Raw genomic sequence first — 15,693 nt, 5'->3', positions numbered from 1 at the left:
TGGTGCAGGTACATTGATGACATATTATTGCTTTTCAGTTTTTGTAAGCTGGAAGGCGGTGATTTTGTTGATAAAATAAACGCTGTGCTTGAAAAGGAGCAATTTATCATAGAACACAATGAGGGAGGATGACTGACCACCTTAATTAGATCTAAAAATTTCCGTGCACCATATAGAGTACGATATGTTTAGAAAGGCTAAAACAACGGATACTGTTATACAACGCAGTTCTAATGACTCCCTTGCGTACAAGATGGCAGTTTTCATATCAATGCTATATCGCCTTCCTTTGTATAAGGAGGCACATTATCGAGAACGTTGCACATTGCACATGTCAGTGAATATGATTCCAATGATACAATGGGAAAGACGAGTTCATTGGTTACCATAGGATACCATACTTTGGCATTATTTCACTGAAAGTAGGCAAAGAGTTAAGGACAAAAAAGGTAAAGCCCCCGTCCTTTATCCCACAGAATCTTGGACAAAGATTTGAAAACAGAGAGAAGATAACCTGTGAAAAATACGACGCCGCTCGTGTATATTGCATCAGTTGCGACGATTGTCCTGCCAGGTATGTGGCTGACTGGCAGAGGGTTTGGTATTAGGCTCAGAGAATACTGGAGTCTGAGGAATTTGAAGTCTATTTAAGTAAGCACTTACCTGATTCTGGCCACTCCGTGAAAGGTGTAGCTAATTATTTAGAAGTCCTACAAGGAGAAGTAAAGGATCAGATCTTAAACATTCTGGAAGAGATCGAAATTTTGTAGAGTCTAAAGCTGTACCACCAACACACCCTTAACAGTCAGGTTGAGTTAAGACACTACAAAATAATGTCGAGTTTTGATTGCCTTCCAAGGACATAATGTCATAGTTGTTCAACTGCTTCGTTATTGATTCTTGGCTTATTGTTATATGCTCTGGCATCTTGTCTATTTGGTTTTAACGATTTTTACGCTGAAGTATTTTATAGTTTATATGGTTATACTGCGCAGCGGCAACCTCAGTCATACCCATGATATTTGGATACGTACGAAATGTTTGTAGCTTCCCCACTACGTGCCGTCGATAATACACTTGATCAACACATGGTCATACTACCAGTGTGGCCCTGCATGGGCCAGCGGTTGGAGGGTTTGCTGTCTGCCGCTTCATGGAGTGACCATAAGCCTTCACTGTTGCTAGCTGGCGCTTTTGCCTTTTCTTGTTTTCTTATTTTGCTCTTTTCGTTGAAAGAAACGCGCCTTTAACGTATGTCAGCCTCTAAATTATCTCTTAAATAATCAGTTTGAATCTTGTTGCGGGCAAGAGTATTTTTATTTTGAGAAATTTGAGTCCTGTTCTTTCCCGTATCAGGCCTTGGATGTTTTACTGACGTGTGAGTGTATCACACTGATTGTCACGAACGCAGATTATTAGAATAGGATCGTACGTATCTTGTGTGATCTGAAATCACGAAACTGGTCGTGTTGCTGTAAAAGTTCATATACAGCTGAAAGCGGTTTAATTCAGGAACATAACTATTGAGAAAATTTAGAGAACCTCTTTGATGTTGACTACTGAACGATTGTACTACCGCTAACTTACATTTCGCGTAAGGACCACGAAGTTAAGATAAAAGAAATCAAAGTCCATATGGAGGCATGTAGATAGCCCTTTTTTTCCTCGCTCTATTTACGAGTGGAACAGGGTAGGAAATTACCAGTAATGGTGCAAGGTACCTCCATCTGGAAACGTAAGGTGGCTTGCCGAGTATATATGCAGATGTAAATGTAGATCACGGGATGATTTACAGTTAGAGTTCCGAGAGCATAAGTTCCTAGAAGAATCAACTTACGTATCACTTTCTCCTACGTATATCTCGCGAAAAGATCATGAAGGGAAAACTAGAGATATATGAGGTCACACGGTGGTTTACCAATGATCGTTCTTCCAAGAACCATTCGCGGAATGGACCAGTCATGAAACTTCCTAGCAGATCAAAACTGTGTGCCGGACCGAGACTCGAAACTTTACAGAAGCTCTCGTGCGAACCTTGCAGAACTTTTCTTTCAGGAGTGCTACTTCTGGAAGGTTCGCAGGAGAGCTTCTGTAAAGTTTGGAAGGTAGGAGACGAGGTCCTGGCGGTAGTAAAGCTGTAAGGACGGGGCGTGAGTCGTGCTTGGGTAGCTCAGATAGAGGGGCGCAGAAGGCCTCTGATCAATCACACAAAAAAAAAAAAAATTAAAAAAATTCAGAAAAAGGAAGATTTTGTTTTCTTTGTCAGGATAGCCGTAACCTTGAATTCCCATATTTCCCCTGGTATATAGGCAGCTCTCTGGGGTAGGTTTAGTCAGGAGCCAACGCCTGAAGTGGACCAGATTTTCTTTTTTTTTTTTTTTTTTTTGTTATAGGATGAAAAGTGGCGGTGGCACTTACTTTCTTTTTTTTCTTAAAAAAAAAGAAAAAAAGGAAAAAAAGTAGAGCAGTGGACAACGTGTGTGCTTACTGTGCAAAAGGTTGAGGGTTCGAATTTCGTCACGTGCTGTAGCTTTTTATAAAAAAAATTAAAAAAAAGTAAGCAGGAGACGGTGGTTCAAATGTCGGTCCAGCACAAATTTTCAGCTTCCTCCGTAGATTTGAATCAATACACACTAACAGCTATTGTATTTAATTTCTTTGTGTCTTCATTTCATTACGACTGGAGACAAAATTGCATTTTGTCCATATACGTCTAGAATTTCAAGGTACGCAGTTTAGACACGTCTAGAATTTCAAGGTATACAGTTTCGACCTTTTGCCCGCAAAGTTTGGAAGGTAGGAGAGGAGGTCCTGGCAGAAGTAGAGCTGTAAGTACGGCGCGCGAGTCGTGCTTGGGTAGCTCAGATGGTAGTGCACCTTGCCTGCGAAAGGCAAAGGGCCCGAGTTCGAGTCTCGGTTCGGCACACAGCTTTAATCTGCCAGGAAGTTTCATATCAACGCACACCCCGCTGCAGAGTGAAATTCTCATTCTGGACCAGTCATACTCAAAGTACCCCCTGCCGCAAGCCGTTATGTGGTTTGTGGAATATAAATGCAGATGTAGACAGCAGTATATCACTGTTTCAAAGTTTAATCCGCGTCTTACAACTAAATTCGACACGATTAACATGACAACCCATTAGCCGAAGCGATGAATCTGGCCGTTCGAGAGGAAAGTTCAATCCGCTAAGGTGATCAGCTCTAGTGTTCGGTCGCTCCCCTCCTGTCGACCGTCGCGTTTCGCAGCGCTGCTGCCGATTGCTGCGAAACTCGCAGCACGCGACGGTGGCGCGATTTGTGTTGCCGAAAGGAGTGCTCCACTAAAGCAAAGAAGCGCGCCATATCTTCGGCGGGCATCTCACGCGACCTCCCGTGCCGTGGCAGCCCACTCGAGTCCTCGGCGGCTGGCGGACTGGCAGCGCAGCATGCCGTGCCGTGCTCCACTGCGCTGCGGCAGTGTTGACCGCCGGCCCCACGTGGCGATAGCGCCGACACTTTGCACGCGCCGCGGTGGGGCGTGGCCGCGCACGCCCCCGACACCGGTTCTCACTTTGTACGTACACACGTACCTCTCCCCTGAGGCGTGCACCGGGCGACCTTCATTCCGGGCCCCACGTGGCCCAGGAACACGTTAACGACCCAGCGGTTAACGCTAGCTGCTAGTTGCAATTCAGCACGAGCGGAAGTGTCACCCGGTTACAATTGTAGTGGCATCGATTCACATTGTCTTCCAGTCCTCGAAAAATCCGTGCAATAATTTCAAGAAGATAGCTCGCGAACTTTCCGTCCCCGAGATATCGACGTAGATGTACAGCCAAACAAATGATTACAATTTCAGAAAAATTGGTTAATTTATTCAAGAGAAACAGCTTTATAAATTGAGCAAGTAAATTACGCGTTGTTTCATCTCCGGCCCTTATGCAAGCATTTATTCGGCTTGGCGTTGATTGATAGAGCTGTCGGACGTCCATGCCAAATTCGTCCAATTGGCGCGTAAGATCGTCAAAATTGCCTTTCATGATAATCCATACTGAATATTCACTTTAGCAAGATAATGCATGCCCGCATACGGGCGATCACACTGTACTTCTGTTAGTACTTTGTTGGCAGAACACTTAGAAGATGCGACAAACCCACTAAAGAGACAGCCTACATTACACTTGTCCGTCCTCTGCTGGAATATTGCTGCGCGGTGTGGGATCCTTACCAGGTAGGATTGATGGAGGACATCGAAAAAGTGCAAAGAAGGGCAGCTCGATTCTTGTTATCGCGCAATAGGGGTGAGAGTGTCACTGATATGAAACGCGAGTTGGGGTGGCAGTCGCTGAAACAAAGGCGGTTTTCCTTGCGGCGAGATCTATTTACGAAATTTCAGTCACCAACTTTCACTTCCGAATGCGAAGACATTTTGTTGACCCCCACTTACGTACGGAGAAACGATCATCGTAATAAAATAAGAGAAATCATAGCTCGAACGGAAAGATTTAGGTGTTCCTTTTACCCACGTGCCATTAGACAGTGCAGTGGTAGAGAAGTAGTATGAAAATGGATTTATGAACCCTCTGCCAGGCACTTAAATGTGAATTGCAGAGTAACCATGTAGATGTAGGTAGATGCAGAGACGACAAATCATTTGCAAGAGCAGTTCAACGGACTGAGTAGTGTCCACTACTTTTATTAGTGCTTGCCAGATCCTACCTTGGCCACCAAGTTCGCCGGATCTCTCCCCAATTGAGAGCGTCTGGAACATTATGGGCAGTGCCCTACAATCTGCTTAGGATTTTGACGATCCTATGCGCCAATTGGACACAATTTGGCACGGTATGCCACAGAAGGACATCAAACTACTCTATCAACAAATGTTGAGCCGAATAACTGCTTGCATAATGGCCAGAAATGGACCAATGCGTTATTGACTTTCTCAATTTGTAAAGCTCTTTCTCTTGAATATATCATCCAATTTTTTTCTGAACATGTACACCACATCTACCGATTTCCGTTCTGTTCGCTTAATTACCTCGTGGTGCGTCTTTTTTTTCACAGAGTTTATATGTCTAATATTCAATAAAAGTTTAAAATTGCAGTCACCAACTAAAATGTCTCGCTAAGTGAACCATAGTCGTAATGAAGAGTGCAGCGATCCAGTGTCTTGAAGTTATAAAATCTCACGAGAGACAATACTGACCTACAACGTACCTTAGATGATTTATGTTGAGAACAGTAGGCATTTGCCTTACTTCCGTATATTAGTCGCTCTAATCCTGTAACTGATTATGTTCTACCCATTCATGGAATGTATAGCCAAACTATATAATTTTATTTATTGAGTGCTTACATGTTGTTTAAACGTTTTCTGTGGGGGACATGTCACGATGTATGTAAAGCCCTCTAGTGGTTAAGTTCTTACGATCGGTGCACGCCTACATAACAACCTAGCGGCCGACCCAACAGACAGCGATGATCATTGATCTGTCGCTTTTTCAGCTGTCATATAGACATTCTATTTTTCATAAGCAATTTATAGGTTGCCACAGGCAATGTATTGCGTATATTAGTTGTTGACCGTAAATTCGCCGTAAAAAAAGGGTCGGACATATTTTCTTCACCTCTTTCTTCACCTGCTTTCTATGATAGTCATCAATTTTAATATGTCTGCTACATGTATTGAGAGGCACCCGCATGCCTTGCTCATACTGTGGCATCAAGCAGTCAGGCCTGCAAGATGAGTGGTCTGCCAAGCGAGTGGATTCATTTCTTATTTATCAAGTAACATGAACTCTAGTACTCACAATTAAGTTAAAGGATATTCTCCTGTTTGGATATTACGCAACGGAAACGCACATCTGACTATTAGTAACTTACACAACACTGACTGTTCACTACGCATTGGTAATACCACATTTTCTTTCTCATTTAACGGCTTTTATCAACACGTGGCCATCGCACTGAATATGAATGGCGCACACATTATAAATTCTGGATATCATGACAACATACAGTTCGAAGGAAAAGGCCACCAATCTTTTTCTTTTCACTATCTTATTTATTCTGATAAATTCTATAACCTAAACACACAAATTCTATAACCTACAACAATAACACATGAGAAATTCCGCCCAGTGGGCATGGCGTTACATTGGTGATTCTCTATCTTATGGTCTCGAAATTATTTAACGCTACAGTGCACTTTCTGGATAGCATGGTGGATCTTTTATTATATCTCACACTTCGACTCTCACAACCATCATCACGAAACTTTCCTCCAGACCGAGCGGTACAAAAGGAACATGCATAACCCACTACCACTGAAACTACCTGTCTACTCTCCCATGCAAACAACACATACTTAAATTACATGACATACACCACACTGCAACATGGAATACAACACAAGGAATAGCCACAACATTATAATCACATCCCTTTCAGCTTTCCCACTTCAATTAGTATTTATCCCAGTTTCACACGACACTGCCCCAATTCGTAATTTTTCTTTCCTACTATGAACTTTGGAGGATATATGCACGTCTTCCTGTGCAATGCAACACAAGTGGCTGACTCACCTTGCTTCTCTCTCAGAGTATTATAGTTTGAATCAAGCGTCACACGGAAACATAACGCGCAAAGTAATATTAAGAACATATTCATCACACACGCGAGTCCTCAACTGATACCGTGGACGAATACTTCTCTTTATCCTTTGTCTCATACACAGATTGAGACTCACACAGTACTCACCACTTGGAAGTACTCGTCTCTAATTTCAAGTCCTGCACACGCCATTTCTTAAATATTTCAAACTTATAGTATACACGCTAGTAATTCAACTTAACTTAAGCACTCGGAAGTATTTCAACTTATTGCTACACGTGGTTTCATTGTGACCGTTGGTCACTTCCAAAGATTACTACGATCCCCTTAATATTACCTGCCTGGCATTTAATTCTCCCCACAAAAGTTCCTGAAATAGAGAAATTATTATTCCAACCTACTCTTAAGTATTTCACATGCATACCATGTCTCCACTCTTTTGTCTTTACGGAGCACACCTAAGACAGGTCTTACCAACACTAGATCCAGCGGCAGAGCGCTGAAACATGGCCGTTCTTTAGGTCCTCTCGCACCTCTGCCGAATTGGGGGAGCACCTTGCTACCGTATTGGTCAGCCACATTTCAGGCGCTCAAATGGTTCAAATGGCTCTGAGCACTATGGGACTCAACTGCTGTGGTAATTAGTCCCCTAGAACTTAGAACTACTTAAACCTAACTAACCTAAGGACATCACACACAGCCATGCCCGAGGCAGGATTCGAACCTGCGACCGTAGCAGTCGCACGGTTCCGGACTGCGCGCCTAGAACCGCGAGACCACCGCGGCCGGCTCAGGCGCTCAAAGCTCCGGTAAATTTCATCTCTTTGGTCCCACCAAAGGTGGCCAAAGGATCGTCTCAAAGATGATCATATATTCACATTCACTATCTGCGGTTAGCAGACGACCATACATTCATTCATTTCACAGATCTCACCAAACTGGATGTAGGGATTTATTTTGTGGGAGTGCACATGTGGTTAATTAAATAAATAAATTGTCATTCTTTCCCACACTGGTATCCGGCTTCGCTGTATTAATTGAAATTGAGTTATTATTAGAAAAAATATGTTGTACTGACGAGAATAACGAAGAATCTTGTACCTATTTTCAATGTCGGGCGGTACTGTACCCTTTCAGTATTTTACCTAATGTGTTTTTATCAGATTATGTTTTTTGCATAAATGATGACTACATCTAAGTAAGCCCACAGTAGCGACATCTAGGGAGAATGTAGGCAAACAGGTTTCTGGGTGCTACTGTACTTCAGTACCCAGTTGCAATAATTACTATGTGGACGACGTGGCCTATTCTACACCTTATTTTAGATCCATGTGACGATGTTGTGCTGATTATATTTATATGGTTTTTACGATGCCATTATGGCCTTTTCACTTTAGGACATGGTTAAAAAAGGTAAGGTACGTTATACCATATTTTATCTGTACATTTCCCTGGTTGTATGACAGTATATTGTGATACATATTTCTGTTTTATGTTGAAAAACACACTGCTCACTAGATGTATATATTTATATTTTTTAGATCTGAGGATGGTCATTACAGACTGAAACGGACATCGTCTAAAGAACTGATATTGTGGTCAGAGACTGGAATAAAGAACATTTGTACCTTAGAAGATAGACTACAGGAAGACAAATCTATATTTATAGCAATTGTAAATTTAAATAAATTTGTCACACTGTTGACTGGACTACACACTCAAAAATCTTTATGGCAGCAGGGATAAAGTACTGGGAACGAAGGTTATATATAACTTGTACAGAATCCAGACGGCAGTTACAGAACCGAACGACCTAAAAGGGAAGCAGTCGTTCAGAAGAAATGAGTGACACGGGATTGTATCTGTACACTGAACGAGCAGACCTAAAGTGTCGAGGAGAAATTTGGAGGGGGAATTAAAGTTCAGGCAGAAGAAATAAAAACTTTGAGAGCTGACAAATAACTTGCAAGAGCAGCTGAACGGATTGAAGAGTGTGTCGAAAAAAGATTGTAAGATGAATACTAACAAAGAAAAACAAGGGCAATGAAATGCAGTCGAATTAAATCCGACGATGCTGAGAGGTTTGGATTTAGAAATGAGACACGAAAAGTAGTAGATGAGTTTTATTGATTGGGCAGCAAAATAACTTGTAATAGCCGAAGGAGAGAAGAGAAACGCAGACTGGGAATAATATGAAGATCTGTGAAAATGGGGACTGTTCATATACAATATAAATTAAAGTGTTATAAAGTCTTTTGTGAAGATATTTCTCTGAAATGTAGCGTTGTCCGGAAGTGAAATGTAAACGATTATCGGTTCAGACAGGTACAGTATAGAAGCTTTTGAAATATGTTGTTACTGAACATCGCTGAAGGCTATATCTACATCTACATCTACATGTACATGATTACTCTGCAATTCACATTTAAATGCTTGGCAGAGGGTTCATCGAACCACAATCATACTATCTCCCTACCATTCCACTCCCGAACATCTCGCGGGAAAAACGAACACCTAAACCTTTCTGTTCGAGCTCTGATTTCTCTTATTTTATTTTGATGATCATTCCTACCTATGTAGGTTGGGCTCAACAAAATATTTTCGCATTCGCAAGAGATATATCTAGTAACTGCTAACGAGGTCCTGAATCTAAATACGGAAAAAAGACCTTGATGGCACAACTTGAGTAAATCATATCCGATGGTGGCAGTTGTAGACACAATACAAAGTCAGGTTTTTCTACTGGAGGTTCGCTTATCTCTGATGCTGACACTTAATGATGAGCTGCTCACTGTACTTTTCATTATGACTGTGGTTTATTTAACGAAAAATTTTAGTTGGTGGTTATCAATTTCAAATTAGCTTTTCTTGGACCAATATACACTCTAAGATAAAAAAATGACGTAATTATCCGAATAGAACGCATATCGCTTGACGTGATGTACATGTACAGACAAACAAATGCTCGCCATTTTGGTTGCTATTTCTGAAAAAGACTGGATGATTTATTCAAGAAAAAGAGCTTTGCAAACTGAGTAAGTCAGTAACAAATTGGTCCATCTCTGGCCCTTACGAAAGCAGTTATTCGCCTTGGCATTCATTGATAGACTTCTTGAATTTCCTTCTGAGGCATATTGTGCCAAATTGTGTCCAATTGGCGCATTAGCTCGTCAAAATCCCAAGCAGGTTTCGGGGTCCTGCCCCTAATGCTCCAAACGTTTTCAGTTGGGGAGAGATCCGGCAATCTTGCTGACCGAGATAGGATTTGGTAAGCACAAAGACTTGCAGTAGGAACTCTCACTGTGTGCGGAAATGCTAGCGGCAGTTTTTTTTTTTTCCTTCCTTTACCAAACCGACTATTCCTTGATGTCGCAGGATCTTCAAATGTACAAATGTATGTGAAATCTTATGGGACTTAACTGCTAAGGCCATCAGTCCCTAAGCTTACACACTACTTAACCTAAATTATCCTAAGGACAAACACACACACTCATGCCCGAGGGAGGACTCGAACCTCCGCCAGGACCAGCCGCACAGTCCATGACTGCAGCGCCCCTGACCGCTCGGCTAATCCCGCGCTCTCAGGATGTGTCCTATGAGATATGAATATAGTAGACTAGTTCAAATGGGTGCAGGCTGCTGTAGTTATCCAGCGATGAAGAGGTTTGCACAGGACAGCCTAGCGTGGTGAACGGCGGCAAAACATCTTCGGACTGAAACCGTCAATAAAAACAGAATTTGTTACACTCTTTGATCGTAAGAATTATTTATATTGTATTTCAATTAGTTACGATTCAATTCTTGGCTAAAAATTTTATTTCCTTCACTATTCTACGAACACAGAGAGATCTTAATATGATCGTAATTCATTGAGACTACTAATTAAATCAGATATGAAAAATACTTGCGGTGAAAGAGTGGCGCTGAAACACGATCGCATTCGTGCAGTCGTGCTTCATATCAGACCCCAACTCAGAGACATGAATTAGTCACTTGTTCCCAGTGAGTCAGTTTCAAATAAATTCCGTGCGCTAGCGTAGTATCTATGTGCAAGGCATGGCGAGATATGTCTAGGTCACTCGTAAAGCTTTGACTGGCGCCACCAATCATGTAACAGGCCGTCAAACGCCTGTTATCGAACGGCATGGTTGAGGCCAAAGGAGCATTCTGCATTCTTTATTCGGCATTCCGGATACTGCTCTGATCGCTGCTACACTCTGCTTCGGTCGCTGTTTTAGACGCTTGTCTTGTGTGTTTGATACGGGAGGGTACTACCTGTCACAACAAAGGATTTGGCGAAGTCGCAGCTTGCTTAGTGCAAACGCGTCTGTCTTTACGTTGCTAGAGAGTGCATATGCTTCAAATTGTGCAAAATGTAGATCATTTCTTGCGTTCCGTTTTCATTCCAATTGCTGTGGGGAACTTAGTATATCTGCAGTTATTAAATCTGAGAAGAGTGCCTGGTAACCACGTGTCCCACGTCAAACGTTCGTGATTGCAAGTGACTTTTTTCCCTTCGGTCATGATGTGCATCTGGGCTGTTGAAAACGTTAGATTCAATACCTTGTAATAACCCATTAAGTGCTAAACACTCTCTCTTTGATCATTATATAACATTTACAGAGTTCTGGTTTTTGCGAAATTTATTTTTCTCTTACTTGCCAGGTGTCCCACACTTAGCCAAGTGCACGTTTAAAACTTTTTTGCGAAAATATACTTGTTGTGGATTGGCAGGAGCCAACCCACGGAGTTTGGAGGAAGCCGAAAGGCACGCGTTTAAGCTGACGCAGGCTGGCGTGAGGTCTGGAACAGGACAAGGAATTTAGATTTCAGAAAAAAGGTGGTACTTGGTGGAATACTTAACTTTAATCCATTAATGTTGAACGTAGCTCTTGTCTGTACATTCTTTACAATATCAATAGCAACTGATAATGGCGCCATGCTAGGTCGTAGCAAATGACGTAGCTGAAGGCTATGCTAACTATCGTCTCGGCAAATGACAACGTATTTTGTCAGTGAACCATCGCTAGCAAAGTCGGTTGTACAACTGGGGCGAGTGCTAGGAAGTCTCTCTAGACCTGCCGTGTGGCGGCGCTCGGTCTGCAATCACTGATAGTGGCGACACGCGGGTCCGACGTATACTAATGGACCGCGGCCGATTTAAAGGCTACCACCTAGCAAGTGTGGTGTCTGGCGGTGACACCACAATACTCCATTTCCTGTTTTGCACTATACGTAGGGGCAACGGTTTACAATACAATTACGCAGCCTTCTTGCCGTATGTCTTCCATATGATTTTTCAGCGCCCCATGTAAGGCTGCGTTATGTTGTACTAGGAGATGTACGGATGCAGGGACATCAGCCGCTCTCATTTTCTCCATCATACCAGCTCATACATTAGTAGGTTTTTCACTCGGTGTAGGTCACAAATGAGTAGGCGAGTTTGTAATTCATGACTTAACATTCGATGAATGTCCACTATTTGTGGTTAGCATCAGCATTCAAATATGAATTACTCTGAATTACTTCAGAATAAACCCCTTTGTTGCACTTGCGAAAGTTTCTGCGTCTTTGAAGACGTTATAACTCAGATTGTGCAATAAGGATCTTATACAGTATCTTGGGATAAACTTCAGGGCAAACAAGGTTCATAAATATTCGTGAAAATCCTATTTTAAATTTACAAGAAATGGTTGGATTTCAGCGCTACTTGTGTGTACCCAACCTAAATAGAGCCCTTACTAGAATAAAACTGCAGAAACCACTAAACGACCAAATATGGCCGGCTGGTTGTGGCCGAGCGGTTCTAGGCGCTTCAGTCTGGAACCGCGCGACTGGTACGGTCGCAGGTTCGAATCCTGCCTCGGGCATGGGTGTTTGTGATGTCCTTAGGTTAGTTAGGTTTAAGTAGTTCTAAGTTCTATGGGACTGATGACCTCAGAAGTTAAGTCCCATAGTGCTCAGAGCCATTTTGAACCAAATATGGGAAGGAAATCCTACAACCATCATACGTACGTGCTAGACCACACAGATCTACGCAAATGTAGTATGAATCTCTGCTGTACCCTCTAAATCCTTGAAATCCATTCACTCTGCTTCGATTTCTCTATCAGATTACCCACTTCCACTTATTCTTTGAAGCAGCAGATAAAATTTTCACGTGTCCTCAAATACCTGGAACGCCTTCGGTGGTCCTGTTTCTTCTGCAGAATAGAATCCAAACACTAGAGTGAGTTTGTTTGAAATTAATTAGTCACAGTTCCATGCAGTAAGTCAGTTCAGTTACTAGCGATGTCTTCACAGCACTAATTTCGGAGAGATGATGCCAGGTTTCTCCATACCTGCTTTTATATATTTTATTTCTAAATTTTGTGGAAGAAAGTCTGTAATGGGGGGCATAGGCATTTGCAATGACTGAGTGACTCAGTAAACGACAGATTCAAACATGTTTTGTGAATAATTTATTACCGGTAAACATGGTGGTTTATTAAAATGCGTTTCTGAACCATCGTTACAGCTTTAAGGCCAGTTAAGAGAACGTCCTTCCAAAAAGTCTTTGAAGCTACAGAGATCGTTTCACAAGATGACGTCCGTTCCTTCCTTTATGTGGCACAGTAATGGGCACCCATCTTTAGCGACTGGGGCCCATATAATCCGCGCAGCTTAGATGTTGTGAGCTGAATCAGTCCACAAAAACGGCAGTGGGAGTCTCGCCTACGCTGCCTTGGGCACGGTGCCGCGTCCTTCTATGCCGAACCGCGGCGGAGAAACCATGCTGGCCTTAACTGGCGACGGATATCTCGCTCGCATACGGCGGCTAACCTCTGCTTGTAGCATCCTTCTGCCTGCTCCTGTCACAAAAGACACAGTCTCGCTTCTGCTCCATCACTCAGCTGCCTCCACCAAGAAACGCTCTCATTGGTCGTCCGTTACGTTTTTACCTTAATAATTTAGATAGTCGTATGGTTCAGATCAGTACAAAGAATTAGTACTGGTTTTTTGTCTAAAGGAAAACAAGAAAATCTTATTTAGTAGTAGGCCGGCCGAAGTGGTCGCGCGGTTCTGGCGCTGCAGTCTGGAACCGCGAGACCGCTACGGTCGCAGGTTCGAATCCTGCCTCGGGCATGGATGTGTGTGATGTCCTTAGGTTAGTTAGGTTTAACTAGTCCTAAGTTCTAGGGGACTAATGACCTCAGCAGTTGAGTCCCATAGTGCTCAGAGCCATTTGAACCATTTTATTTAGTAGTAAATTTAACAGCACAAGTGTTTATATTATTTTTTTTATTTTTGAGTCATCAGTCTCCTAACTGGTTTGACCGAGCGAGGTGGCGCAGTGGTTAGACACTGGACTCGCATTCGGGAGGACGATTGTTCAATTCCGCGTCCGGCCATCCTGATTTAGGTTTTCCGTGATTTCCCTAAATCACTCCAGGCAAATGCCGGGATGGTTCCTCTGAAAGGGCACGGCCGACTTCCTTCCCCATCCTTCCCTAATCCGATGAGACCGATGACCACACTGTCTGGTCCCCAAACCAACCAACCAACCAACTGGTTTGATGCGGCCCGCCACAAATTCCTTTCCTGTACCACCCTCTTCACATCACAGAAGCACTTGCATCCAAAGTTCTCAGCTATTTGTTGGATGTATTCCGACCTCTGACTTCCTCTACAGTTTTTACCCTCTAGTACCATGGTAGTCATCCCCTGGTGTCTTAACAAATGTCCTATCGTCCTGTCCCTTCTCCTTGTCAGTGTTTTCCACATATTCCTTTCCCCTCCGATTCTACGTAAAACCTCCTCATTCCTTACTTTATAGGTCCACCTAATTTTCAACATTCGTCTGTAGCATCACATCTCAAATCCTTCGATTGTTTTCTGTTCCGGTTTTCCCACAGTCCATGGTTCACTACCATCCAGTGCTGTGCCCCGATTGTACATTCTCAGAAATTTCTTCCTCAAATTAAGGCCAACTAGTAATACTAGTTTAATACTAGCACAACTAGTAGACCTCTCTTGGCCGGGAATGCCCTTTTCTACCAGTGCTACTCTGCTCATCATGTCCTCCTTGCTCCGTCCATCATTGGTGATTTTGCTGCCTAGGGAGCAAAATTGTCAATGCACTATCATTTTTGCTCAATACATCTAATGCCTATTGGTCGGGCTTCATCCACAGTTCAATGAAGCCCGACCAACAGACATTACACGCATTGAGCAAAAATGATAGTGCATTGAGAATGGCTAGTTTCTAGCTGAAATCTAGATCTGCCAATAAAAATTTTTAAAAGTGACGACTGATCGCAAAAATCTATAATTTACAAATTGAGTTTCTATTACAATAACATAAAAGTTTTCTATTTGAATTTACCTCTCATATTTTCCGGCAATGAAAAGCTTCTTGCCTGTTGAGAGGAGCTGGTGTACGGTGAACCTCTGCGTCTACAAGCAGAGTTTTTCAAACAACAACCTGGCTGGGCGCGTGCTCTACTCGAGATTTCTTCATAGAATTTCAGATGCAAATCGGTCTCATACGACCGAATCGAACTACACACCACGAGAAACGGGCTACGTTTGTTTTCATAGTCCTGCCTACGGCGAAGTACGTTTTCCTCCGACACGGCCCACTGCACAGGGCACTAGAACCGCCCTACCAAGCGCCATACATAGTTACGGGAGGAAACGATAGGACACTCACGCTACGCATTAAAGGGATAGACAGTGTCCATGGACCGGCGTGAGACAGCCTGCCTAAGTGAAGAAGACGCAGCCGAAATGCAGGTCGACACCGGTCACAGAGCACCTGCCACGCCGCAGCGGACAACACTACAACGTCATTCAGAGCGGTGCCGCCCGTCTGGAAACTGTCCAGCCAACGCCTGCCCAGATGCAGCGGTCACCTCGCAACTCCAGCCAGTTCACCAGACAATAAAAACGTGTTATGGACGAAAATTGCGGCTCTGTTTCTACCTAGTAGAGATTAAAGTCATGAAAACAATGTTTTTTTTTCTCTTTCTCTTGTCGGAGTGTCGTGAGTGACCTCATCTCGCAGGTCACTCCACGCCTATCCGTTAATAACGCTGCGAATGACTGTCGCTGGGAAGACCA

The sequence above is a fragment of the Schistocerca piceifrons genome, chromosome 1 (genome assembly GCF_021461385.2).
Source record: "Schistocerca piceifrons isolate TAMUIC-IGC-003096 chromosome 1, iqSchPice1.1, whole genome shotgun sequence".
Taxonomy (NCBI): domain Eukaryota; kingdom Metazoa; phylum Arthropoda; class Insecta; order Orthoptera; family Acrididae; genus Schistocerca; species Schistocerca piceifrons.
The sequence above is the reverse complement of the archived record's forward strand: the minus strand, read 5'-3'. Positions refer to the sequence as shown.